This window comes from Chiloscyllium plagiosum, unplaced genomic scaffold (assembly GCF_037043375.1).
Source record: "Chiloscyllium plagiosum isolate Xiang-an unplaced genomic scaffold, Cpla_swu_hap1 HiC_scaffold_27, whole genome shotgun sequence".
Classification (NCBI taxonomy): Eukaryota; Metazoa; Chordata; class Chondrichthyes; order Orectolobiformes; family Hemiscylliidae; genus Chiloscyllium; species Chiloscyllium plagiosum.
This window is the reverse complement of record NW_028270165.1, coordinates 20135286-20162261: the sequence shown is the minus strand read 5'-3', so window position 1 is coordinate 20162261 and position 26976 is coordinate 20135286. Positions and strand designations below refer to the sequence as shown.

The following is a 26976-nucleotide window of genomic DNA, read 5'->3' as shown; positions in this document are numbered from 1 at the left end:
GGCATATGGGTCACTAGATTAATTTAGGAAATCTGGTCAGTGTGGACCGAAGGGTTTGTTTCTGTGCTCTACAACTCTGTGACTCTATCTTTAGATAGTATGGAAAAAAAAGAGCATGAAAGCATGGGAAGGGTTAGAGCCTGGAGACCACTGCCAATTTGTTGCAAAGGATAGTGGAAAGCTCTTACTCTAATTAGCAGAGTAAGGTTGAGGCTGAAAGGTCACTATGGCAAGATGAGATAACAGTCGGTAAAGTTAGCCTCACCTACTAAATATGATTGACAGGATTGGGACAATAAATATTTGGGACATGACATTAAATATCTAATTAATAATTAGTAGAGTCAGCCTGCTTGAGACTATTGACAATAAATATCTAATCATGACATTAGGAAAATATTAAGTAGGGTCTGGAATGAAAGACTATTATTGCAAAAGTTGACAATAAATATCTAACTGTGACATTAGAATAACATTAAGTAGAATGTAGGAAAAAACTATAAGGGCACAACTAAAGAGATAATGGGAACTAACACCACTGGTTCATTGTGTAGCTCGAGTGAGGTACTTTTGATTAATATAGTTGGACGTGCTGATAAGCTAAGAGGAACATGAAAAATAAATATAAAAAACCACGGACCCTGAGGTTCGTGGGCATTCAAGAATCTGCATTCTCAGTGTCACGGTTTTGTGTTTTCAAATAAAAGACTCACTTCTTGAAGAACTCTCTGTGTCTCCTGGTGATTCTCTACATTTTCTCCACACAAATAGTTGGAACCAGTTTCATGAGACTAGGAATTGGCCATTCACCCCTTCCAGCCTGTCCTGAGCTGTGGTCGAACTGCGCAAGAATCAGAAAGATTTCAGCAGCTCTTTTTAAAAGTTGAACGTGCTTTCAAACTTTAATTATGTTTCCGAATATATCATTTTAGCTATTTTCATTTTTAAAGATCAGACATTTGTTACCCCGACTCCCAGTTGAGTCATCACCATCCATTCTCTCTCTCTCTTCTGAGAAGGGCTTGATACAGTGATCAAAGACGTCTGGAGGCATGAGAAAGACCAGGGTGGGGAGGGGGCACTGGGGAGAAAAGAGAGAGAATGCATGCAGGGCAGAGAATGGATGTGGGGTAGAGATACAGAATATGGACGGGGGCAGAGGATGTGGCTACAGCAAGACTGGCAGGCCACAGGGTGAGGTTAGAGAAAGCCTGAGGGGGGCAGAGGTTGGGGAGAAGAGAAAGACTGTGGGGCCAGAGGGTGAGGTTAGAGAAACACTGAGGGGGGGCAGAGGTTGGGGAGAAGAGAAAGACTGGGGGGGACAGAGGGTGGGGTTAGAGAAAGACTGAGGGGGGCAGAGGTTGGGGAGAAGAGAAAGACTGGGGGGACAGAGGGTGGGGTTAGAGAAAGACTGAGGGGGGCAAAGGCTGGGGAGAAGAGAAAGACCTGCAGGGCAGAGGGTGGCGGACCAAAGAATGGGGCGTCAGAGAATAGGGAGGGGGAGAGAATAGTCGGCGTTTAGAGTATGGGGACAGAGAGAGAATGGACAGGGGTAGTGGGTGGGGTGGGCAGGAGAGAATGACTGGACAACAGACGGTGGAGGGCGATGGAAGAATGGATAGGGGGCAGAGGGTGGGTGGAGAGAGAATATAGATGGGAGAGATGGAGAGCAGAGGATGAGGGGAAGAGAGAGAATGCATGGGGAGGCAGACAGTGGGAAGTGGGTGGGATAACGGGTGCACAGGGTGGGGGGAGAGAGAGAGAATGGACAGTAGGTCGTGTGGGTGGCAGGAGGAATTGACGGGGACACTGTGTGAATTTTTGTGTCTTGGAGAGGGGGGCTGGTGGTAAAAGCATCCCACTCACTTCCAACATCCCCTTCTCTGCACACATGCAGTGTAGATTTTTGAGTCTGGGTGGGATGTTGTTCAGAGGGTCAGTGTGGACTCAATGGGTGGAATGGCCTGCTCCCACACTGTAGGGATCCTATGATTACGAGAGCTGTCAAACCAGCAACTTCTAATTGGTGAAGTTAAAGGCTAGCCAATCTTTAAGCAGTTTTCCATGCGTTCACTCGATTTGCCCTTTCAACATTCCTTGAATTTAGGGTGTTCCATTGTAGGGTTTAATTATGATACAGAAAAAGCAGCATCTAGTCTCATCTGTGTGCAGAACCACCTCAACTGACTGAACAAGCGTAACAATTCTTCTGTCTGCTCTTTAGATGTGACATTCTTTCTTTCTTTCTTTCTCTCTCTCTCTCTCTCTCTCCCCAGTACCAGTCAGATACCAGTCCCACAATTCTGTGTTACCCATGGAGGGAGGGGAAGGAAAGTGTCTCACTCTCAGACATTGGAGGGGAGGACAAAGTTTCAACCAGTGGGAAGTTAAAATTAAACCCTGCTTTTTTTTTGTTTTAAGAAACTCAAACTGCATCGACTTGGGGAGAATAAAAAAATGAAGAAAAGGGAGCTCAGAAAGTGTCCTCCCTGCAAGTGACATACACACATACACACACAATTCCCACTGCTCAGCCAGAGACTGTGCTGCCCCCATCCCCTCAGTCTAGGAGTAAACGTTGGAAAGGTGATAGTGTTGATAGTCAGGAGGATGGTCTCCGGCTACACTCTGATATCGATCAGCTGGTAAATGGGGTAGAGCGATGGAATTCAATCTTCAGGCATTCTGAGAAATTTAATAAGGGAAGGAAGTATGCAATAAATAGTGGGTCCCTACAAGAGGACTTTACTGTCCAAGTCCAGAGATTCCCAAAGTGCAGATAAAACGGGGGAGGGGGCGTGGTTTGGTGAGGAAGGCATAGGTTTATACTTTTTCACACAGAGGGTGGTGCGTGCGTGCAATGAGCTGCTAGAGGAAATGGTGGAGGCTGGTCCCAATGCAACATTTAAAAGGCATCTGGATGGGTACTTGAATGGGTAGGGTTTAGACGGATATTGGCCAAATGCTGGCAAATGCGATAGATTAATTTAGGATATCTGGTCAGCATGGATGAGACGGATTGAAGGGTCGAGTTTCTGTACTGTACAACCCTCTGACCACCCACTTCATTTTGAAATCTTTTCACTGCCCCTTGCAACACCCTGTTAGGGTTCAGAGAGTGCCATGTCCTGAAACCTCCTTCCTCACGTCTCCTGTGTATTTTAAATCAATTCTGCAAGATTTAGGAAGCATAGGATGGGGAAGGAAACTGCAGGGGATAGACATATTAGAAATGTGGAGCTTATTCAAGGAAAAGTTACTGTGTGTCCTAGAAAAGTATATACCTGTCAGGCAGGGAGGAAGCTGTAGAGCACGCGAGCCATGGTTTGCGAAAGAAGTGGAATCTCTGGTCAAAAGGAAGAAGAAGGCTTATGTTAGGATGAGATGTGAAGGCTCAGTTAGGGCGCTTGAGGGTTACAAGGTAGCCAGGAAAGACCTAAAGAGAGAGCTCAGAAGAACCAGGATAAGACATGAGAAGTTGTTGGCGGATAGGATCAGGGTAAACCCTAAGGCTTTCTATTGGTATTTAAGGAATAAAAGAATGATGAGAGTAAGATTAGGGCCAATCAAGGATAGTAGTGGGAAGTTGTGTGTGGAGTCAGAGGAGATAGGGGAAGCACTAAATGAATATTTGTCAACAGTATTCACTCTGGAAAATGACAATGTTGTCGAGGAGATTACTGAGATACAGTCTACTAGACTAAGTGTGATTGAGGTTCACAAGGAAGAGGTATTAGAAATTCTACAGAGTGCGAAAATAGATAAGTCCCCTGGGCCGAATGGGAGTTATCCTAGGATCCTCTGGGAAGCCAGGGAGGAGATTGCCGAGCCTTTGGCATTGATCTTTAAATTGTCATTGTCTACAGGAATAGTGCCAGAAGACTGGAGGATAGCAAATGTGGATCCCCTGTTCAAGAAGGGGAGACAATCCTGGTAATTATAGACCAGTGAGCCTTACTTCAGTTGTTGGTAAAGTGTTGGAAAAGGTTATAAGAGATAGGATTTATAAGCATCTAGAAAAGAATAATTTGATTAGGGATAGTCAGCACAGTTTTGTGAAGGGTAGGTTGTGCCTCACAAACCTTATTGAGTTCTTTGAGAAGGTGACCAAACAGGCAGATGAGAGTAAACCAGTTGATGTGGTGTATATGGATTTCAGCAAGGCATTCGATAAGGTTCCCCACAGTAGGCTATTGTACAAAATGCGGAGGAGTGGGATTATGGGAGATATAGCAATTTGGATCAGTAATTGGCTTGCTGAAAGAAGACAGAGGGTGATGGTTGTCAGGAAGTGTTCATCCTGAAGTCCGGTTACCAGTGGTGTACCACAAGGGTCGGTGTTGGGTCCACTGCTGTTCATCATTTTTATAAATGACCTGAATGAGGGCGTAGAAGGGTGGGTTAGTAAATTTGCAGATGACACTAAGGTCGGTAGAATTGTGGATAGTGATGAAGGATGTTGTCGGTTACAGAGAGACATAGATAAGCTGCAGAGCTGGGCTGAGAGGTGGCAAATGGAGTTTAATGCGGACAAGTGTGAGGTGATTCGCTTTGGTCGGAGTAACCAGAATGCAAAGTACTGGGCTAATGGTAAGATTCTTGGTAGTGTAGATGAGCAGAGAGATCTCGGTGTCCAGGTACACAGATCCTTGAAAGTTGCCACCCAGGTTGACAGGGCTGTTAAGAAGGCATACAGTGTTTTAGCTTTTATTAATAGAGGGATCGAGTTCTGGAACCATGAGGTTATGCTACAGCTGTACAAGACTCTGGTGCGGCCGCACTTGGAGTCTTGTGTACAGTTCTGGTCACCACATTATAAGAAGGATGTGGAAGCTTTGGAAAGGGTGCAGAGGAGATTTACTAGGATGTTGTCTGGTATGGAGGGAAGGTCTTACGAGGAAAGGCTGAGGGACTTGAGGCTGTTTTCGTTAGAGAGAAGAAGGTTGAGAGGTGACTTAATAGAGACATATAAGATAATCAGAGAGTTAGATAGGGTGGACAGGGAGAGCCTTTTTCCAAGAATGGTGACGACGAGCACAAGGGGGCATAGCTTTAAATTGAGGGGTGATAGATATAGGACAGATGTCAGAGGTAGTTTATTTACTCAGAGAGTAGTAAGGGTATGGAATGCTTTGCCTACAATGATAGTAGATTTGCCAATTTTATGTACATTTAATCATATTGGACAAGCTTATGGACGTACATGGAATAGTGTAGGTTAGATGGGCTTCAGATTGGTATGACAGGTTGGCGCAACATCGAGGGCCGAAGGGCCTGTACTGCACTGTAATGTTCTATGTTCTATGTAATACCGATTGTATGTTACTGGTTTTGTACTTTAAACACACAGACACATACAATATAATCAGAATTTCTATTTGGTATGGACAGTAATGACTTTTTCAACTTTATTTACAGGGTATCAGAAGGGGAAGATCTGCAGATACAAATCTCGGAAGAAATTCCATAACAAGATCTGACAGGGTCACTCAATATCATTGGGGGTTTGAATTTGGAAGGAGAAATCCATTCTACATGCTTCAAAAGGTACTGGACATCAGTGTGACCAGAGAAGCACTCAGGCAGGAACACACCAGTGAACTGAGTTTTAACTGGTTACACAGACTGAGAGTGAGTGTGTCCCAGTGAGCTGACTGTGGGAAGGAGCTTTAATCAGTTACACAGACTGAAAGAGAGAGGGGCTGGGGCATGTTTTTGTTTACCCTGGAGTATCAGAGCCTGAGGTGTGACCTTATAGAGGTTTATAAAATCATGAGGGGCATAGATACGGCGAATAGCCTAGGTCTATTTCCCCAGGGTGGGTGAGTCGCAAACTAGAAGGCATAAGTTTTAGGTGAGAATAGAAAGATTTAAAAGAGACCTAAGGGACAAATTTTCATGCAGAGGGTGGTGCATGTATGAAATGAACTGCCAGACGAAGTGTTGGAGGTGGGACAATTACAAAATTAAAATGTGCCCAGATAAATATTTTGGGTTTAGAAGGATATAGGGCAAATACTGGAACTTGGGACTGAGTCATATTGGGAAATTTGCTCAGCATGGATGAGTTGAACCGAAGAGCCTGTTTCCATGCAGTGTGACTCTCTAAGTCTATTCCAGTTTCAGCAGATTTGTGGTGGGTAAAAGTGGCTCATGTCCCCTTTCTTGGGAATTTTGGAAAATATAAAGGGGCTGTTAAAAGTACTTTAACTTTGGGAACACTGCATCTTGTAAGTGCATTTGTCAAATATTTTCAGAGAAATTTGCTACAACTGGCAGACTGAAAGTTTTCCCATGGAATGTTACACAGATATTAAGAATGTTACCTTCTGTAAAACATTTTGCTGAAAAAAGAAGAATTATTCAACTTGCTAACATGATGCAAATGTTGGAGAGAAAGGAAACTGCCAAGATCAAAAAAGTTGATGAAAGTCAACACTTATCAGATTTTTTCAGTTCTAGAAACACTTTCACTGGAGACACCCAGAAGAGGGGTGTCTCATACCTATTCTTTCAATTAGTTGTGAAATAGTGTTTGTGTGTCTTAATTGTTAAGTCATACCTGGCATATGGAAAGATGGCTATGGCTGTTGGAGGTCAGTCATCTCCAGGACGTCTCTGCAGGAGTTCATAGGGTAGTGTTCTAGGCCCAACCATCTTCATCAATGACCTTCGTCCATCATAAGGTGGAAATGTTTAGCACTATTCACAACTCCTCACAAACTGAACAGTTCAGTTTGAAATGCAACAAGATCTAAACCACATCCAATGGGCTGATGAGTAGCAAGTAACATGCATGCCTTGCAAAATGCCAAGGAGTGACTCATCCACAAAAGAGATAATCTGACCACTGACCTGTGATATCAACAATGTTACTGTCACTAAATGCCCCATGATCAATATCCTTGGGGTTGAACATTGAGCAGAAACTCAACTCGAAGAACCACATACACACAGTGGCTACAAGAGCAGATCATAGGCCAGGAATACTTCAGACAAGTAACTCACCTCCTGACTCCCCAAACTGTATTCTATCTTCTACAAGGCACAAGTCTGCAGTGAAATAGAATACTCACCCACCAGCTTGGATGGATGCAGCCTCAACAGCATTCAAAAAGATTGGTACCATTCAGGAAAAAGTCGCCTGCTTGATTGGCACCATTTCCACATACATCCACATTCAGAAGCCGTAGTGTGTACTATTTAGAAGACGCACTGCAGAAATTCACCAAAGGTCCAAAAAGATGTGCAGGGTCAGGTGAATTGGCCATGCTAAATTGCCCGTAGTGTTAGGTAAGGGGTAAATGTAGGGGTATGGGTGGGTTTCGCTTCGGCGGGTCGGTGTGGACTTGTTGGGCCGAAGGGCCTGTTTCCACACTGTAATCTAATCTAATCTAATCCTGAGAAAATATCTTCCAAACCAACAACCACTTCCACCTAGAAGGACCAGGACAACAGATACTTGGGACCACAACCTCTTGCAAGTAACCCTCCAAGCCACTCACCATCTTGACATGGAAACATATTGCCATTCCTTCAGTGTCGCTGGGTCTAAATCCTGGAATTCCCTGCCGAAGGGCATTGTGGGTCACCGTGCAGCATATTGACCACCCCCTTCTCCAGGGAAACTAAATGCTGGCAACTTCCATGTAGCACAAGTAACTTTTAATAAATTATCGAAACAGAGGGTTGGAATCTACAAACGAAAAAAAATAATGTTAAGGAGGGACAGATGAATGGCATTGATTCCGTCCTTATTTGAAGACAGATAAAGAGCGACATACTGACACTGAGTTAGAAATAGAGTTTAGAGTTAAACACCTGCAGGGTTTCGCTCAGTGAATAAATTTAAAATCGATTAAAGATTGGCTCCTCACGCGTATTTCACTACCACGTGAATGGGTCGGTTAAGAAGGCATTTGGGACACTTGATTTCATTAATGGCAGCTATAGCTCCCACAATCCAAGGCGGTGCAGAAACCTCTCTATTTGGCCGCGTGCAGAGCGCATACATGCTGTGAGGGATGTGCTGGTGCGCATGTGTGAGATCGGGAAGGGACCCCGCCCTTCATCGTTCTGATGGACGGGCAGACCAACCTTTGGGAAACTCTGGAGGACCGGAAGGAGACGCGTCCTCCAGTCAATCAGAGCCACCCCCGTATTGGCTGAATGCGGAAGGTGGGCCATGAGCCTCTGCTGCCCTCTCTCACTCAGAGAAGACTGAGCTTTACCCCAGACGGCAACTTCCTTTCTCTATCTAACATCTGTGAGCACAACACCCTCTTTTCTCACCCTCCCCTCCTTTTCTCATCCTGGAGTTCAGCTGTTGGTTTGTATCAACTGGAGAGAAAGCAAGTCAATCCAGGGGAGGGCACAGAGTCTGGATAAGGTTGCTCTCGATCTGTGTCTATTAAAACCATCGACAGGCTTTGTGAGAGATTTGATTTGATTTGATTTGATTTGATTTGATTTATTGCCACAACGAGACATTGACAAGATGCAGATCTGGGCTGATAAGTGGCAGATGGAGTTCAACGTGGAAAAGTGTGACGTTATCCACTTTGGAAGGTTGAATCGGAATGCAGAACACAGGGTTAAAGGCAGGATTCTTGGCAGTGTGGAGAACAGAGGAATGTTGGGGTCCATGTCCACAGATCCCTCAAAATTGCCACGCAAGTTGATAGTGTTGTTAATGAGACTTATGGTGTGTTGGTTTTCATTATTAGGGGGATTGAGTTTAAGAGCTGTGAGGTTGTCCTGCAGCTTTATAGCATCCTGGTTAGACCACACTTGGAATATTGTGTTCAGTTCTGGTCACCTCATTATTACGAAAGATATGGAAGCCTAGAGCGGGTGCAGAGGAGTTTTATCAGGACGCTGCCTGGACTGGAGGGCACGTCTTATGAAGAAAGGTTGAGGGAGCTAGGGTTTTTCTCACTGGAGGATTATTAACATTTATTTTCCCAGAATTTCCAGGAAACAGGACTTATGTCAATTTCACCAACCAGGATTCTCCTGAAATTGGGTGCACTAAAAACATTCAGCTGGAAGATTATCAGCAAAAGGTTCTGGTTTCAGTCATAGACTTACATGACACGGAAACAGAGCTTTTGGTTCAACAATCTGACCCAGTCCCAATTTCAGGCATTTGGCTGCTATCCCTCTAAACCCAAACCCTTCATCCAGACACCTTTCAAATGTTGTAATTGTTCCCACCTCCACCACTTCCTCTGGCAGCTCATTCCATACATACACCATCCTAAGCATGAACAAGGTGCCCCTTAGGTCCTTTATAAATCTTTCCCCCTCTCACCTTAAACCTATGCTTAAACCTATGTCTTACTTTGGTGGTAGGCAAAGTAATGGAAAGGATACTGAGGGATAGGATTTATGAGTATCTGGAAACACACTGCTTGATTAGGGACAGCCAGCACGGATTTGTGACGGGTCGATCTTGCCTTACAAGTCTTATTGAATTCTTTGAGGAGGTGACCAAGCATGTGGATGAGGGTAGAGCAGTGGATGTAGTGTACATGGATTTTAGTAAGGCATTTGATAAGGTTCCCCATGGTAGGCTTATGCGGAAAGTCAGGAGGCATGGGATCGTGGGAAAATTGGCCAGTTGGATGGAGAACTGGCTAACTGGTCGAAGTCAGAGAGTGGTGGTAGATGGTAAATATTCAGCCTGGAGCTTCAGTTACAAGTGGAGTTCAGCAGGGATCAGTTCTGGGTCCTCTGCTGTTTGTAATTTTTATTAATGACTTGGAAGAGGGAGTCGAAGGGTGGGTCAGTAAATTTGCAGATGATACGAAGATTAGTGGATTTGTGGATAGTGAGGAGAGCTGTTGTCAGCTGCAAAGGGACTTAGATATGATGCAGAGCTGGGCTGAGGAGTGGCAGATGGAGTTCAACCCTGTCAAGTGTGAGGTTGTCCATTTTGGAAAGACAAATAAGAATGCAGAATACAGGGTTAACGGTAGGGTTCTTAGTAAGGTGGAGGAGCAGAGGGATCTTGGGGTCTATGTTCATAGCTTTTTGAAAGTTACCACTCAGGTGGATAAAGCTTGTAAGAAGGCCTATGGTGTATTAGCATTCATTAGTAGAGGGATTGAATTCAAGAGTCATGAGGTGATGTTGCAGCTGTGTAGGACCTTGGTAAGGCCACATTTGGAGTACTGCGTGCAGTTCTGGTCACCTCACTTTAGGCAAGATGTGAAAGCTTTGGAGAGGGTGCAGAGGAGATTTACCAGAATGTTGCCTGGAATGGAGAATAGGTCGTACGAGGATAGGTTGAGAGTGCTAGGCCTTTTCTCATTGGAACGGCGAAGGATGAGGGGTGACTTGATACAGGTTTATAAGATGATCAGGGGAATGGATAGAGTAGACAGTCAGAGACGTTTTCCCCGGGTACAACAGAGTGTTACAAGGATACATAAATTTAAGTTGAAGGATGGACGGTATAGGGGGCTGTCAGGGGTAGGTTCTCTACACAGAGAGTGGTGGGGGCATGGAATGCGCTGCCTGTGGGAGTGGCAGAGTCAGAAGCATTGGTGACCTTTAAGTAGCAATTGGATAGGTACATGGATAGGTGCCGAAGCTAGGACAAATATTTGGCATAACATCGTGCTGTATTGTTCTATGTTCTATGCCCTCTAGTTCTGGACTCTGTACCCTGAGGATAAAAGACCTTCGTATTCACCCTCTCCAGGCCCATCATAATTGTATAAACCTCTGTATGGTCACTCCTCAGGTGCTGATGCTCCAGGGTTAAAACTCCCCAGTCTCTCCCTATAACTCAACCTCCAGTCCCAGCAACATCCCTGCAACTCTTTTCTGCAGCCTCTCAAGTTTAACAGGGTCCTTCCACATGAATGGCCACTAGACTTCCATGCTGTGTTCTAAAAGTGGTCTCACCAATGTCCTGTACAGCCACAAAATAATGTCCCAACTCCTATACTCAATGCTGTGACCCATGAAAGCAAGCACTTTCTTGACCACCCTTCCACTTTCAAAGAATTATGTGCCCACACTCCTGGTACTATTTATTCAGCAACACTTCCCAGGGCTCTACCATTCACTGTATGAGTCTGCCCTGCTTAGTCTTCTCCAGTTTTGTTCCATTTGCTCACACAGGCGTGTCTTGTTGACTTTGTTCTGAGCAGTGTGGAAGCTTTCTTCCTTTCATACCTTCATTAACACCCAAATGATCTCAATTACTTGTTCACCATTGTTAGCAATCTATGCATTTGGCTCTGGGTACTCTCACCATGTGTTCCCCTCGCTCTTAGTCCCTTCTCTGTCTACGACATAAGAACCAGCATTTCCCAGCCCCTTTCAGTTTTGAACAAGCGTGAAATCAGACTCGAGACATTAACTGTTTCTCTCTCCACACGTTTCCTGACCTGAAGACTTCACCACCACCCCGCGCCCCCCAGTCCACACAAGGATAGAAATGTCAGCACCTGCTTCTCCAAATGTCCTGTTTGATTTGCCCATGATACATTCCTTGGATTTGGAGTGTTCTAATGTAGTGTTTAATAGGGATCCATCAAAAGCTACATCCAGTCTTGTCTGAGAGCAGAACCAACTCAACAGACTGGACAAGCTGCACAATTCTTCTGTGTGCTCTGTAGGTGTGACATTCTCTCTCTCTCTCTAACCCAACAGGATTACAGAGGTTGGGAATACCATTCTCCCTAAACATGATTCCTAATCCACAGTTATTCCAGACTTACATGCGTAACATCTAAACCTAAATAGTTAAAGCTCCTCAGCCTGATCTCCCACAAACAATAGAATGGTTTCAGCACAGAAGGAACATGCTCTAATGGAACAATGTCTGTTCTTAAACTCCACGTAAAGTTTAATATTGCATTAACCTGTTATAAATGGTGTCTGTTTCTGAAAGTCACAGGGAGGCATGCTTTTTGGGGAACCCTATTGGAGTTTTCTGATCACAGAATCAGACAGGACAAATAAGGCCCTTTGGCCCATCAAGTGTGTCCCACCAATATATTATCATTTCCACAAGATTCATCGAGCTGTACAGCATGGAACCAGACACTTTGATGTCCAAAACTAGAGGACATAGGTTTAAGGTGAGAGAGAAGGGGATCTAAGGGGCAACCTTTTCACACAGGAGGTGATGTGTGTATGGCATTAACTGCCAGAGGAAGTGGTGGAGACTGGTACAGTTACAACATTTCAAAGGCATCTGGGTGGATACATGAGTTGAGAGAGGTATGGGTCAACTGCTGGCAAATGGGATGAGATTAATTTCGGATACCTGGTCAGTGTGGCCAAGTTGGATGGAAAGGTCACTTGTTGTGTGGCTTAGAGCCCGGGAACATCACTGGGTCACCCGGACCCTGACAATTTCCAAATGGCTCCGGGTATTTCTCACAAAAGCCACCGTCAGAAACTAGATTTCCTTTTTGTCCAGCCTTCAGCACTGGCGAGCATTCTCTGTTCCTGTTATGGGATCGTGTTCAAATAGCAACCAAAATCAGTGAGTGGTCAAAATAGCCTCTTTATTCAGCAACCGCAAGTTGTACAAGTTTGAGGTGGTGATGGAATCCCGAAAGACCGTCCTTACAGCAGCCCCTTTACACACAGTTCTTACATATACTAACATTCCGTTACTATGGTTTTCCAGCGTTTTATCTATTGTACACAAATGCTGGCTGCTACCCCCGATAGGATTGAGATTGTCTGTATGGTCTGCTTGCAGAATTAAGCGGTATCAGTCCTTTTGTCTTTTAAGTTCGTAAATGTTAGTAAAAATACTAGGCCTGCATTATTAAGAGATGTCAGTCCATTAGTCTTTTAAGTTAGTAAATGTTAGTAAAAAATACTAGGACTGTATGCTCTAAATAAGTTAGACATGGTACCTGCCCTGAATAAAAGAATATTAAACTGCTTACCGTAGCTGGGTTGTGAGATTTGTTGAGTATTTGCCGGCGTGAGTTTCATTCATTCATGCAATTTCACAGAAGCGAAGTCTCGACAGTCAGTTTCTTAAAGGGGACAGTGGCTGTGAGTCAGGGAAACTGTTTGATGTTCTGTATCTATTCAGGTCCTGAGAGATGGTTGACAAGGGTTGATTAATATTATAATCTTTCATGAGACAAGACTTTCATGGAGAGAAGATGGCGGGGGACTGGTATTGTTCTGAATACATTACTATTTTGACAGTGATTCAGAGGGAGTTTTTGATGTAGAAATAGGCCTAAACACTGCTTGTAGCAAGAGCTGATGAGGGTTGAAGGTGTGAAAAAGCAGGAATGAGTTGAAAGGGGTGTTTTAATTTAGACTATCTTGTAATCTCAAAATATACTGCAAAACCACGGTTTTATGAATGAATGAATGAAGCCGCATTATAGCAAGGAATTATAAATGAATGAAATGGGAATGTGGTATTATTAGATATAGGGCTCTTGTGAGCAGGTTAGTAAAGACTTATGAATGAGTAAATAGAAAGTGTTCGTGAGTGGGTTAGTAAGGAGACCTATTATACAACATCTCACGCCATGTTATCGTCCTAACAGCCTTGTGGAGGAGGGAGAAACCTGAGCCAATCTTTACACAGGGTAGGTTTATTCACAGAGTCAAACATGACATGTATACACCTCCCAATTCCACTGCATGTTCCAAATCAGTAAATGTGTCTTAATATGTGCTCAACTCACCAGGGAAAGTATACCCTCTTGAATACTAATACAAGTCACACCAACAAGCATCCAAACGTTCTCTACTCGGTGTGGCTGGATTGGTGTCTGATTAGATGGGATGACTGATTGAACTGATTGCCAATGGAGCAGGTTTCTCCCCACTGTGGACAGGCTGTTGTCTCAACAGGGAAGACCAATCAATGAATCCCTTCCTGGACACTGAGCAGGTGAACGGCTCTCCCCAGCGTGGACCCGCTGATGACTCTGCAGGTTGGAGGACTGAACGAATCTTTTCCCGCACACGGAGCAGGTAAATGGCTTCTCCCCTGTGTGGACCCACCGGTGGGTCACTAGGGTGGATGATTGGTTGAACCCCTTGCTGCACATGGAGCAGGTGAACGACCTCTCCCTGGTATGGACATGCTCCGTCAATTGAAAGAAAACTAGATTTACCATTTAAGGCCATACATGTTATTCTGCTAAGTTACTCCTGTTAATTGGTAATTTATTTTGTTTAAAATGTGAGAAGTTAATGAGCAGTTTTTCCAGTTAATCACTGGGTATTCAAATGTCTCTTCAAAATTAGAGACTATAACAAAATTAGGTGTCATTGTGGGATTTTGAATCTGGAGGATATGCTTGGTAAAGTTGGAATGAACAATATTTCAAAGTGAATGTTATCGTGTTAAGTACTAAGACTTTCTGGAGAGGAAAGACTTGCCTTTGTGTGTTGTGCAACACTTAACCAAGGTCAGTTCTATAGAATAAGCAGACAGATTGATGCGAGAGTTGAGAGCTGGGACAAAACATCAGAAATAATGCAGGCAGGAGCACAGCAATTAGAGTTAGAAAGTTAGCCAAAAATATAAAAACAGGAAGGAAAGTTTCATCAGCTTTTCTTAAAAAAAGTTAACAAAGTAAATGTTGGTTCTGTAGAAAATGTCTGGGGATTCAATAACGGAAGATAAAGAGATGGCAGATGAATTGAAAAGAATTTGAATCTATCTTCACTAGAGAGGATACAAGTAATAGCCCAAAACCAGCTAGAAATCAGGAACTGAAAGGGAAGGAGGCACTGAAGACAGTAACAATTACCAGGGAAGTAGTACTGAGTAAAGTGGTGGAACTATGAGCTGACAAGTCCCAGGTACTCGAAGGATTTCATCCAAGACCCTTAAAGAAAAACTGGCCGGTGAAATAGTTAATGCATTGGTTTTAATTTTCCAAACCCCATTAGTTTCAGGGAAGGTTCCTTTAGATTGGAAAACTCCTTTCTTCAAAAAAGGAGGCCGAGAACAAGAAACTGCAGACCATTTACCTTAACATATGTCAAAGGGAAAATATTCAAAGCTATTATTAAAGATGCTATGACAGAACTTATATAAGTTCAAGGTAATCGGGCAGCGCTGAATGTGTTTTAGTCAATGGGGGATAATGTTGTAATAATGTTTTGAAGAACGACCATTCCCCACTGCGACTGAGCTGATAAATCTCCAGTGCCGATAGGGAATGGAATCCCTTCCCACAGTCTCCACATTTCCAGGGCTTCTCCGCAGTTTGGTATCCTTTTGGCTTTCTGTTTCTGATGAACAACTGAAACTGTGATCACACTCAGGAAACGTGTACAGTCACCCCCTGCTGCGAATAGTGTAATGTTTCTTCATCTGTGTAACTGGTTACAGCTCCTTCTCACAGACAGCTCACTGGGACACTCTCTCTCAACAAGGGGAAAAGGCATACGAAAGTTATGCAGCAAGACAAGATGCAAAAGTAATAAAATGTCGAGCCACAGGGGGAAAAAAATTGTGACTCGATCTCTTCCTATTGGCATTTGGAAACTTAATATCTATTGGGAACACCAGCATCCACGCAGAGCATACTGCGCATGTTTGCCGGTGTCAGAAACTCAGTGCGCATGCCCACCAGTGTCAGCAAAACATGAGCATGTTTGTCGCTGTCCGCAAAATGGGGCGCGCGACCTTCTTTTAATTGACCAATAGAGAGCACTGGAGGACCGGAAGAAGACAGTGGCTACCGTTCGGAGCTACTATTGTCTGAATGCGAAAGTTCGACCATGAGCTACTGAAGCTGCTACTCGTGTTCCTCCCTCTCTGAATGAAGATTGAGCTTTACCCAGACTGCAAATTCCTTCCTCTGTCCAAGATCTGTGAGTATGGTTCTCTCTTTTCTCGCCCTCGTCTTTCCGCTTCTTTCTCATTCTGGGGTTGACTTGCAACAACTGAAAGGAAAGCGAATGAATCGGGGAAGGGAGAGACTCTGGAAACATTGGTCCAGGTGTGTGTCTCAATTGGCAAGATTAATAGGCAGGAGGCTGGAAGAACACAGCAAGCCAGGTAGAATCAGGAGGTGGAGAAGTCAACGTTTTGGGTGTAATATTTTTTCAAGACTGGGGATGGATGCAGATAAAGGACTTGCTGGGGGCAGGGTGATGAAGTGGGGATAGGTAAACAGGCTGAGGGTACGACGTGGTTGGTCAATGGGAGAAAGGAATCTGCTTGGTAGCAGGGAGCAGTGGAAATGAGGGGTCGGGGCTGGGAAGGGAGTGGGGTGATGGGAAGGGTGGATATTTGAAATTGGAGAACTGAATGTTGAGTCCTCTGAGCTGTAGGAAGATAGGGTGTTGTTCCTCCAATGTGCAGTTTGGTTCGTTGTGGCAATGGAGGAGGCCAAAGATGTTCTTGTCAGAAAGGGAGTAGGAAGGGGAAATAAAATGGGTGGTGACTGGGAGGTCCGGTCGGCCTCTGCGGACCCAGCTGTGATGCTCGGCAAACCTTTCCCCAAGTTTCTGCTTGGTCTCCCCAATGTAGAGAATACCACAATTTGCAAACACGTGGCAAATGCAGTACCATAATGCGAAGTTATAGCCTTTGCTGTGGGGGGAAAAAAACAGAAAGGAGGTGTATTGTTTAAAAGATGTATTGGGTCGTGAAGAAAGTGAGAGCGGCAGATGCTGGAGATCAGAGTTGAAAAGTATGGTGCTGGAAAAAGCACAGCAGGTCAGGCAGCATCTGAGGAGCATGAGAGTTAACGTTTCGGGCATAAGCTCATCAGGAATGATGTCTGGACACACCAAGGGACCTCAGCGTCCTTCTACATCAGTCAATGCCAGTTGTCAGACAGGTGCAGCAAGCAATCAGCAAGGCAAGTGGTATATGAGCAAGAGGAATTGAGTTCAGAAGTGGGGGTGTCTTACTGCAGTTAGGGGGTCATTGAATATATTCAAGGCTGAACTCATCTGATTTTAGAAAAACAATGAAGTGGAGGAAGACAAGAAAATGATTTTAAGACAGTACAGAACAGTTCCAGAGTCATACAGCACAGAAACAGACCCTTCAGTCCAACTAGTTCATGCTGTCTATATTCACAAACTAAACTCGTCCTACCTGCCTGTGTTTGGCCCATATTCCTCCAATACTTTTGTATTCATGTACTTATCCAAATGTCTTTTAAATGTCAAACTGTATCCACCACTTTCTCTGAACATTCTTTCCACACTTGAACTACGTGTGAAAAGAAAATGGTGCCCCTTATGTTTTTTAAAAATGTTTCTCCTCTCACCTTCAAAATTTGCTCTCTGATCTTGAAACAGCCATCTTCGGGAAGGGCACCTGCCAATCACCTCATCTTTACCCCTCATGATTTTATACATCTCTTTAAGGTCACCTATCAACCTCGTATGCTCCAGTGAAAAAGTCCCAGCCTATCCAATTAGATATAGCTAGATTCGTAGGAGAAAGTGAGGACTGCAGATGCTGGAGACCAGAGTTGAGTAGTGTGGTGCTGGAAAAACACAGCAGGCCAGGCAGCATCTGAGGAGCAGGAGAGTTAATGTTTCGGGTATGAGCTCTTCATCAGGAATGATGTGTGGCTTCATTCCTGAAGAAGGTTTTATGCCCGAAACGTTGATTCTCCTGCTCCTCGGATGCTGCCTGGCCTGCTGTGTTTTTCCAGTACCACACTTCTCAACTCTGGTCTCCAGCATCTGCAGTCCTCACTTTTCCTAGTTGATCTTAACCTACTGCAAATCCTCTTGCAAGGTTGCCTACCTTGAAGAAGCTCTCCTCCTCCCTCTAAAATAGGTAGATTCGTATCCAGTTATGATCTGTTCAGTGTGGTGCATGCTCGAAAGACCAAATGGTCGACTCCTGCTCCCAATTCTCTCGCTGTGTCCAGGATAACAAGAGACCATAAGACAGGAGCAGAAATTAGGCCATTCAGCCCATCAGGTCTGCTCATACCACTCAATCGTGGCTAATAAGTTTATCAACCCCATACTCTCGCTTTCTCCCCGTAACCCTCAATCCCCTTGGCACTCAAGAAGTTACCTAGCTCTGTCTTAAATATCCTCAGTGACCTGGCCTCCATAGATTCACCGCTGTATGGCTGAAGAAGTTTCTCCTTATCTCCATTCTAAAAGGCCTTCTCTTTACTCTCAGGCTATGCTCTCGAGTCTTAGTCTCTCTGACCAATGGAAACATCTTCCCAACTTGCACTCTGTCCATGCTGTTTAGTATTCTGTATGTCTCAATTAGATATCCCCTGAGTTAATTAGCATGAACCAGACCCTTCAGAATGAGGTACAGCAGGGTTTAGATTCAACAAAGTGAGAATGGAGGGCTGTGGAATGGAGGTTTTCAGCTTTTAGGGAATATGAGAGGAAAGAGAGTTCACTCTAAATTAGAATTGATCGGATAAGCCAATGGGCCGAGGAGTGGCGGATGGAGTTTAATTTTGAGAAATGTGATGTTTACATTTTGGTAAGGAAATCCCGGCAGGACTGACACATGGAAGGGGAGTGTTGCGGAACAAAGAGACCTTGGGGTGCGGGTTCGTGGTTCTTTGAAAGTGGAGTTGCAGCTATATAGGAGAATGAAGATGGTGTTTGGTATGCTTTTCTTTATTGGTCAGAACATTGAGTACAGGAGTTGAGGTCATGTTCCTGCTGTACAGTATGTTGTTTAGGACACTTTTGGAATACTGCGTTTGGACACTATGGGCAATTTAGCATGGCAAATCTAAATCAAGGCCAGTAAGCAATGTCGTGATGTGGAAAGTGAACACCAGAGAAAGATAGAAAGGGACAAGGAGAATAAATTTACCAGCAATCAAAACTGGATTCTAAAGATGACAAAAATTGAAATTAAAAATGGTGTGTCTGAATGTGCGCTGTATTGTAACAAAGTGAATGAATTGACAGCACACATCGAAGAGAATAATTATGATCTGAGACTCCTTACATGGCTTAAGGGTGACAAGGATTGGATTCTGAATATGGAGGAGTAATCAAATGGGAAGCTAGGTAAAGGGTTGGTACTGCTAATCAAAGCACTGATCACAGGGTAGTCTGGTGTCAGCTTGGATTTCAGGTCCTGATTTCTCTATCCTCTGTTGATCTGCCTGTTCCCACAGAGTAAGATGTAGGTCTGTTCTCAGCTCTGCTGGATTTCTGCTGAAGCTTTGACCCGCTTTTATTCTTTCTGGAACAATAAAACATTCAGTTAGTCGCAACCCAACCCACAATCTCCCAACCTGTCAACCATCCAGACACATAGTGTAGTCATAGCAGGGAATCAAACAAGAAAAATGAAATAAAATTAGAAATGAATAGGTGCTCATGCTTAATGTTTGTTCGTGAGGAAGTAAACTAGAAATAGGGCTCTCCCAGGATTCTTCAAGTGCCCCACATCTCTCCCTTGCATCTAAGTATTTGTACCCAGCTGCAATATTTACACCGATGGGAATAAAGCATCTGTTGTCAAATAGACATAGAATTTACAGCACGGGAATAGACTTTTCTCTCTCTCATTCACACACACACACACAAAGACACCTTCATGGGGGTGAATTTATGTTTGTGGCATTATATTTGCAGATTTGTTCTATTTTGCTCAAAAAATGCACAACCTGCAGGCAGTCAATACAAGTAATATTTTGTAAATTCCGCTGTGGAAACAGAACCAGTCTGACTGAAGATTGGGATACAGACAGACTCTGACCTCACACGTTTAATGCAGTGTTTGAGCTGAGATGTCACCTTTTGTTATAAAACCTTAAGTTATGTCGAAAATGGGCCTTACCTGAAGATCTGTGATTTACATATTAATGATGACTGCAAACCATTCTCAAAGATGAAAGACTTAATAATCCAGATACGTTCAATATATAATTGCAGTGGCAGGACACTAATGTTTTTCCATAAATTCTGTGCGTTATGATCTTATTCTCCACAACCACCTGATGAAGGAGCAGTGCTCTGAACACGAGTCCTTTCAAATAAACTTGTTGGACACTAAACTGGTGTTGTGATTTTTAAATTTGTCCAGGTTAGGGTAGATTGACCATGCTAAATTACCCATAGTGCCCAGGGATATGCAGATTAGGGTGGCTTGACCATGCTAAATTACCCATAACATCCAGGGATGTGCAGGTTAGGTGCAATAGTCAGGGGCAAATGTAGAGCAATGAGTGTGGGTGGGTTACTCCTCGGAGAGTCGATGTGGACTCGTTGGGCGAGTGTCCTGCTTCCTCACTGCGGGGTGATTCCCTGATGGGAAGGGATTTTTTGCAAACAGTGCGGGCCAGCCGGTCGGCGGGCTGTCCGGAGCAGGCGCAGTGCGGGAACCCGCCGTCGTCATCACCCCGCCCCCTGTCCTCGGCTCTCGCTCCTCCCATTCATCCTGTTGATGACGTCACAGCGCGGAAGTGGCCCGATCAGTTTCAGAGCGATATTCCCTCCCTTAAACAATGTTACAGTCCAGCAGGTTTAATTGGAAGCACACTAGCTTTCGGAGCGACGCTCCTTCATCAGGTGATAGTGAAGGGCTCGATCGTAACACAGAAATTATAGCAAAACTTTAGTGTGATGTAACTGAAATTATATATTGAAACATTGATTGTTAAGCCTTTCATCTATTAGAGTACAGTGATAGTTTCACTTCTTTCATGTGTAAATCACAAAAACTTTTTTTTTGAAGTTGCATTCTCGGGTTAGCTGTTAACAATGGTGATAGCTAGACAATATGTTGAAGGTGTTGGCCCCCATCCTATCATCCGTCGACATTTCCGCCACTTCCAAACGGACCCCACCACCAGGGATATATTTCCCTCCCCTCCACTATCAACGTTCCGAAAATACCACTCCCTCAGTGACTCCCTCGTCAGGTCCACAACCCCCGCCAACCCAACCTCCACTCCCGGCACCTTCCCCTGCAACCGCAAGAAATGCAAAACTTACGCCCACACCTTCCCCTCCCCCCCCCCCCCTTACTTCCCTCCAAGGCCCCAAGGGATCCTTCCATATCCACCACAAATTCACCTGCACCTCCACACACATCATTTACTGCATCCGCTGCACCCGATGTGGCCTCCTCTATATTGGGGAGACAGGCCGTCTACTTGTGGAACGTTTCAGAGAACACCTCTGGGACACCCGGACCAACCAACCCAACCACCCCGTGGCTCAACACTTCAATTCCCCCTCCTACTCCATCAAGGACATGCAGGTCCTTGGACTCCTCCATCGTCAGACCATGGCAACACGACGGCTGGAGGAAGAGCGCCTCATCTTCCGGCTAGAAACCCTCCAACCACAAGGGATGAACTCAGATTTCTCCAGTTTCCTCATTTCCCCTCCCCCCACCTTGTCTCAGTCCCAACCCTCAAACTCAGCAGCACCTTCCTCACCTGCAATCTTCTTCCTGACCTCTCCGCCCCCACCCCCACTCCAGCCGATCACCCTCACCTTAACCTCCTTCCACCTATCACATTTCCAACGCCCCTCCCCCAAGTCCCATCTCCCTACCACTTTTTTTTAGCCTGCTTGGCACACTTTCTCATTCCTGAAGAAGGGCTCATGCCCGAAACGTCGATTCTCCTGCTTCTTGGATGCTGCCTGACCTGCTGCGCTTTTCCAGCAACACATTTTCAGCTCTGATCTCCAGCATCAGCAGTCCTCACTTTCTCCCCTGTGTTCTCTGTCTATCCTATGATGTTTAGATTGATTCTAATCTAAAAAGTAAGATCACGGAGTTTTACATAAATTCATGCAGTTTCTGAGCTCAGAGTTCTACATGAATGCATGCAGGTTTTGAGCAAAGTACAATGTAACCCTGCAAATACAAATTCACCCCACAAAATATATGTGTGCATGTGGGTCTTTGTCTGTCTGTGTGTGTGTGTGTGTGTGTCTGTCTGTCTGGGGTGGGGGTTGTGAGTCTGAGAAAGTGTATGTGTGTATGTAGTGAGTGCAGAGTGTCTTAAGTGTGTGAAGGGGTGCTTGTGTGAGTGTGTGTGTCTATAAGGGTTTGTGTGGGTGTCTGTGTGTACCTGTGTCCGTGTGTATGTGAGAGTGTGTGTGTGTGTAGGAATATCTGTGTCTGTGTGTGTGTGTGTAGTGCAATGGTGATCACCTGTAATGTGACATGAACCCAAGGTCCCGGTTGAGGCCCCCCCTATGGGTACCGAACTTAGCTATCAGCCTCTGCTTGACCACTTTTCTCTGCTGCCTGTCCCGAAGTCCACCTTGGAGAATGGTCACCCGAAGGTCCGTGGCTGAATGTCCTGGACCACTGAAGTGTTCCCCAACTGGGAGGGAACCCTCCTGTCTGTTAATTGTTGTGTGGTGCCCATTCATCCGTTGTCGTATCCTTTGCTCAGTTTCCCCAATGTACCATGCCTCCGGGCATCCTTGCCTGCATTGTGTAAGATAGACAACGTTAGCTGAGTCACATGAGTACCTGCCATGTACAAGGTGGGAGGTGTCCCCACACGTAATAGTGGTATCTATGTACACAATCTGACACGTCCTGCAGCATCCACCATGACAGGGTTGTATGGAGTTGTCCTGAGAGCCGGGCAGTTTGCTACGAACAATGATCTGTTTGAGGTTTGGTGATTGTCTAAAGGCAAGTAGTGGAGGTGTGGGGAAGGTCTTGATGATGTGCTCATCCTCATTGATAATGTGTTGCAGGTCACGAAGAACATGGCGTAATTTTTCAGCTCCTGGGAAGTACTGAACAACGAAGGGTACCCTGTCAGTTGCAGCACGTATCTGTCTCCTGAGGAGGTCATTACGGTTCCTTGCTGTGGCACGTCGGAACTGGCGGTCGATGAGTTGAGCATCGTACCCCATTCTTGTGAGGGCATCCTTGAGTACTTCCAGGTGTCCGTCACGTTCCTTCTCATCTGAGCAGATCCGGTGTATGCGTAGGGCTTGTCCATAGAGCATGGCTATTTTAATATGTTTTGGGTGGAAGCTGGAGAAGTGTAGCATTGTGAGGTTGTCTGTGGGTTTGCGGTAGAGTGTGGTGCTGAGGTGTCCATCCTTGATGGAGACGCACGTGTCCAAGAATGAGACAGACAGTCGAGAGTAGTCCATGGTGAGTTTGATGGTGGGATGAAACTTGTTGATGTTACTGTGTAGTTTTATCAGTGACTCCTCGCCATGGGTCCAGAGGAAGAAAATATCGTCAATGTATCTTGTGTACAATGTTGGTTGGTGATCCTGCATAGAGAAGAAGTCGAGTTCGAACCTGTGCATAAAAATGTTGGCATATTGGGGTGCAAATTTGGTCCCCATGGCTGTTCCGTGTGTCTGGAAAAAGAACTGGTTGTCAAAGGTGAAGACGTTGTGATTGAGGATAAAGCAGATGAGTTGTAGGATGGTGTTTGGAGACTGGCAGTTGTTGGTGTTGAGTACTGAGGCTGTTGCCGTGATGCCATCCTTGTGGGGATGCTGGTGTAGAGTGCGGAAACGTCCATTGTGACGAGGAATGTTCCCGGTTCGACTGGTCCATGGGTGCTGAGTTTCTGTAAGAAATCTGTAGTGTCGCGACAGAAGCTGGAGATCCCCTGCACAATAGGTTTCAAGATGCCTTCCACATAGCTGGAGAGATTCTCACATAGGGTCCCATTGCCCGACACGATGGGATGTCCCAGTGTGTTGGCTTTGTGTACCTTTGGAAGACAGTAGAAGTCGCCTTCATGAGGAGTACGTGGGATGAGGGCGCGTAGGGAACTCTGAAGGATTGGATCCAAAGTTCTGATCAGTGTGTTTGATTCTCGGGTGTGTTCTTTGGTCGGATCAGCTGGTAGTTGCCTGTAGTGTTCCTAGTTGTTCAGTTGTCGGTACACTTCCTTTCAGTAATCTGTTCTATTCTGAATGACAATGTCATCAAACCAGCAGATAAAGGAGGAGCCAATATTGTGATTGGTTTTGAGAGTGTTGATGGCATTGCGCTGTGAACCGGTGATGTTTTGCTCTACCTTGTGGGTACGGCTGATGAATCTGGCATTTATATATTTCCTGACAGTTTGAGCATACATGTCAAGCCCAGGGCAGCGGCCCTCCGGTGGGGTCCACGTTGACACTTTCTTTGGTCGCTCCTCTACAGATCCCTGTGATGACTGTTCCAGTTCATCAGTAGGATCACTGCCGGCACCTTGAAAGAATTCCCGGAGTCTCATTCGTCTGATGAACTCCTCTGTGTCTGCTGCCAGAACCAACAGGTCCATTTTGGTGGTGGGGCAGAAGTTGAGACCCCTCCGTTAGGCAACTCTTCACATTGGGAGGTTGGGAATCTGTTCACTTGTAGCAACTGGAGTGAATCCAGGGAGGGAGCAGACTCTGCAATCTCAGGTATGGGACTTAATTACCCGGGTGAGGAGGGACAGAAGGATGGAGTGGGTTTGTTTTCCCTAGCGTGCCAGAGTCTGAAGGGTGACCTTATAAACTTTTATAAAATCATGATGGGCATGGATAGGGTAACTAGACCAGGTCTTTTCTTTGGGATAGGGGAGTCCACAACTAGAGGGTAGTATGTTTAGGGTGAGGGCAAGGCAGATGGAGAATTAAAAGACTTAAGGGACAACTTTTTCACAGTGTGGTGCGTGTAAGAAATGAGCTGGCAGAGAAAGTGGTGGAGGCTGGTACAATTACACCACTTAAAAGGCATCTGGATGGCTATATGAATAGGAAGGGATATGGGCCAAGTGCTGGCAAATGTGACCACATTTATTTAGGATATCTGGCCAGTATAGAAGAGTTTGACCAAAGTGTCTGTTTCTGTGTTGTATATCGTTGTGACTCTGGCTTGCCACCAACATTTGCCATGTCTATCAGTTCAGTTTCTCTCTGGTGTCTGTATTAATGCCTTGATGTCTCATTTTGCTCCCGCATGCGTTTGTGTTCAGCTGAAGCTTCGTCATGGAGAAACCTGAGGAATTCTGCCCCTTGGAGAAACCGTGGAAGTGTGGCGACTGCAGAAAAGGCTTCTGTATCCCATCTGCCCTGGAGATTCATTGACGCAGTCACACCGGGGAGAGGCCATTCTCCTGCCCTGAGTGCGGGAAGGGCTTTGCCCAGGCCTTGACCCTATTCACTCACCGGCGGATCCACACCGGGGAGAGGCCCTTCAGCTGCCCCGAGTGCAGGAAGGGCTTCAACAATACCTTCAACCTCCAGACCCACTGGCGGCTCCACATGGGGGAAGAGGCCATTCAGTTGCCCCGAGTGTGGGAAGGGCTTCAACAATACCTTCAACCTCCAGACCCACCGGGGGCTCCACATGGGGGAGAGGCCATTCAGTTGCCCCGAGTGTGGGAAGGGATTCAGTCAGGTGGGCAACTTGCGGAGGCACCAGCGGGTCCACACCAGAGAGAAGCCCTTCAGCTGCCCTGAGTGAGGGAAGGCCATCACCCTCTCCTCCCACCTGCGGAGGCACCAGTGAGTTCACATGGATTGAAGGAGTGACTGCCGAGTGCTGTTATTGACCGGATGATCAACCAGTTCCGGGGATCCCGGGTTCGAATCCCACGGCAGCAGATGGCGGATTTGGAATTCGGTCAGAAATCTGGAGTTCCGAATCTAACGATGAAACCATTTTCGGGGGTGGGGTAGGACCCTCATCTGATTCACTCACATCCTTTTAGGGAAGCAAACTGCTGTTGTGGGAAAGGATTCACTCAGTTGTCCCAGCTGCACCCTTTACCTGGTCTGGCCTACACGTGACTCCAGACCCACAGCAGTGCAGTTGACTCTACACTGCCCCTTCCTGGCAAAGGAGCGGGGAGAAACTTGGAGACAGGGTTTGGGTTGAAATTGCTGAGTGAGGCAATACTTCCTCCGGGTTAAGGCTGTATTGAGGATCCAATTACAAAGGGACAACTTCGTGCTGTCCAATAATAAAGACAGTGAGGTGGGGTAGGGGAGATATGTGGGCTTTGACCTTGAGCTGTTTAAAAAGCAGCTACCTTTTCTCTGCCTTTTTGCTGGGGAATCTGAAGCTGTAACAAAGTTGGGTCACAATAAAAGTTACCTGAACTTAACCACCGGGCTCAGACTCTCACTGAAAGCTTTGAGCTCCAAGAGGTTTTTGTTTTAAAGCTGCTCATTTCTTTCAGCCTCCTGCACTAAGTTTCCAATGTCGCAAATCAGATGGAGCAGTGAGTGAGTAGCCAGTATCGTTTGAAATTGTACATTTTTCAGGAGTGTCGAGTCTGTCGTTTCATCGGCGTTGTAAAGTTTATTGGCAGCATCGGGATGTTTGGGCTGCGTTCACGATGTGGACATGTCGGCGTTGGAATGGGGTGGACAAAATTAAAAGTTACACAACACCAGGTTATAGTCCAACAGGTTTATTTGGAAGCACATGCTTTTAGAGCACCACTCCTTCGTCAGGTGGTTGTGGAGAATGAGATCATGAGCACAGAACGTATAGCCAAAGGAATTGAGTGTCACGGAGATGTGATGCATTAAAGAAGTTTAGATTAAATCTTTCATCTTTTAGAATGGGTTTCTGTTCTTTGGTATGTTAATCCCAGAATTTGTTTTCAATTACATTCGAGAAAGTAATTTAAACATCAGGCTGACTTGACATTGGGACACAGACAGAAGTCACACCTACTGTTAGAAAAGCTCTGCATTTCAATTACATTCTGAAATTACTGATCTTTTACATTTGTATCATTTTAGCTATTCTCATTCAGAAACATCATTAAAGTCTGAAAGCATGTTCAATTTTTTAAGAGCTGTAAAATCTTTGAAACTTGCATTCAAATATGTGGAGTTAGGCCACAGCTCAGGACTGGCTGTCGGGGGTGAATGGCCTATTCCTCGTCTTGTGAAATTGGTTCTGACTGTGTTGAAATTGAGTTACAGAGCACAGCCACAAATCCTTCAGTCCAGGCCAACCAGATATCCTCAATTCATCTAGTGACCCATTTGCCAGTTTATGCCCCATATTCCCTCTAAACCTTTCCTATTCATACCACCATCCAAATGCCTTTT

The 26976-nt window shown here is 45.3% G+C and overlaps 1 protein-coding gene and 1 long non-coding RNA gene across 4 annotated transcripts in view; both read right to left on the bottom strand.

Moving 5' to 3' along the window:
* Positions 1–770: 770 nt before the first annotated feature.
* Positions 771–17487, bottom strand: LOC148143365 (uncharacterized). The gene is made up of 3 exons (XR_015751195.1): positions 12924–17487; positions 7506–7696; positions 771–841 (listed from the first exon to the last, which is right to left on the bottom strand). It is a non-coding gene; the product is annotated as an uncharacterized LOC148143365 (long non-coding RNA).
* A 1082-nt stretch (positions 17488–18569) lies between these two features.
* Positions 18570–26976, bottom strand: part of LOC122545878 (uncharacterized) — a 59558-nt gene continuing 51151 nt past the window's right edge. For all 3 annotated transcript variants that reach the window (XR_015751177.1, XR_015751172.1, XR_015751173.1), the window contains exon 3: positions 18570–19168. The gene's annotated coding sequence lies outside the window, so the exon portion shown is untranslated. The remainder of the gene's footprint in view (positions 19169–26976) is intronic.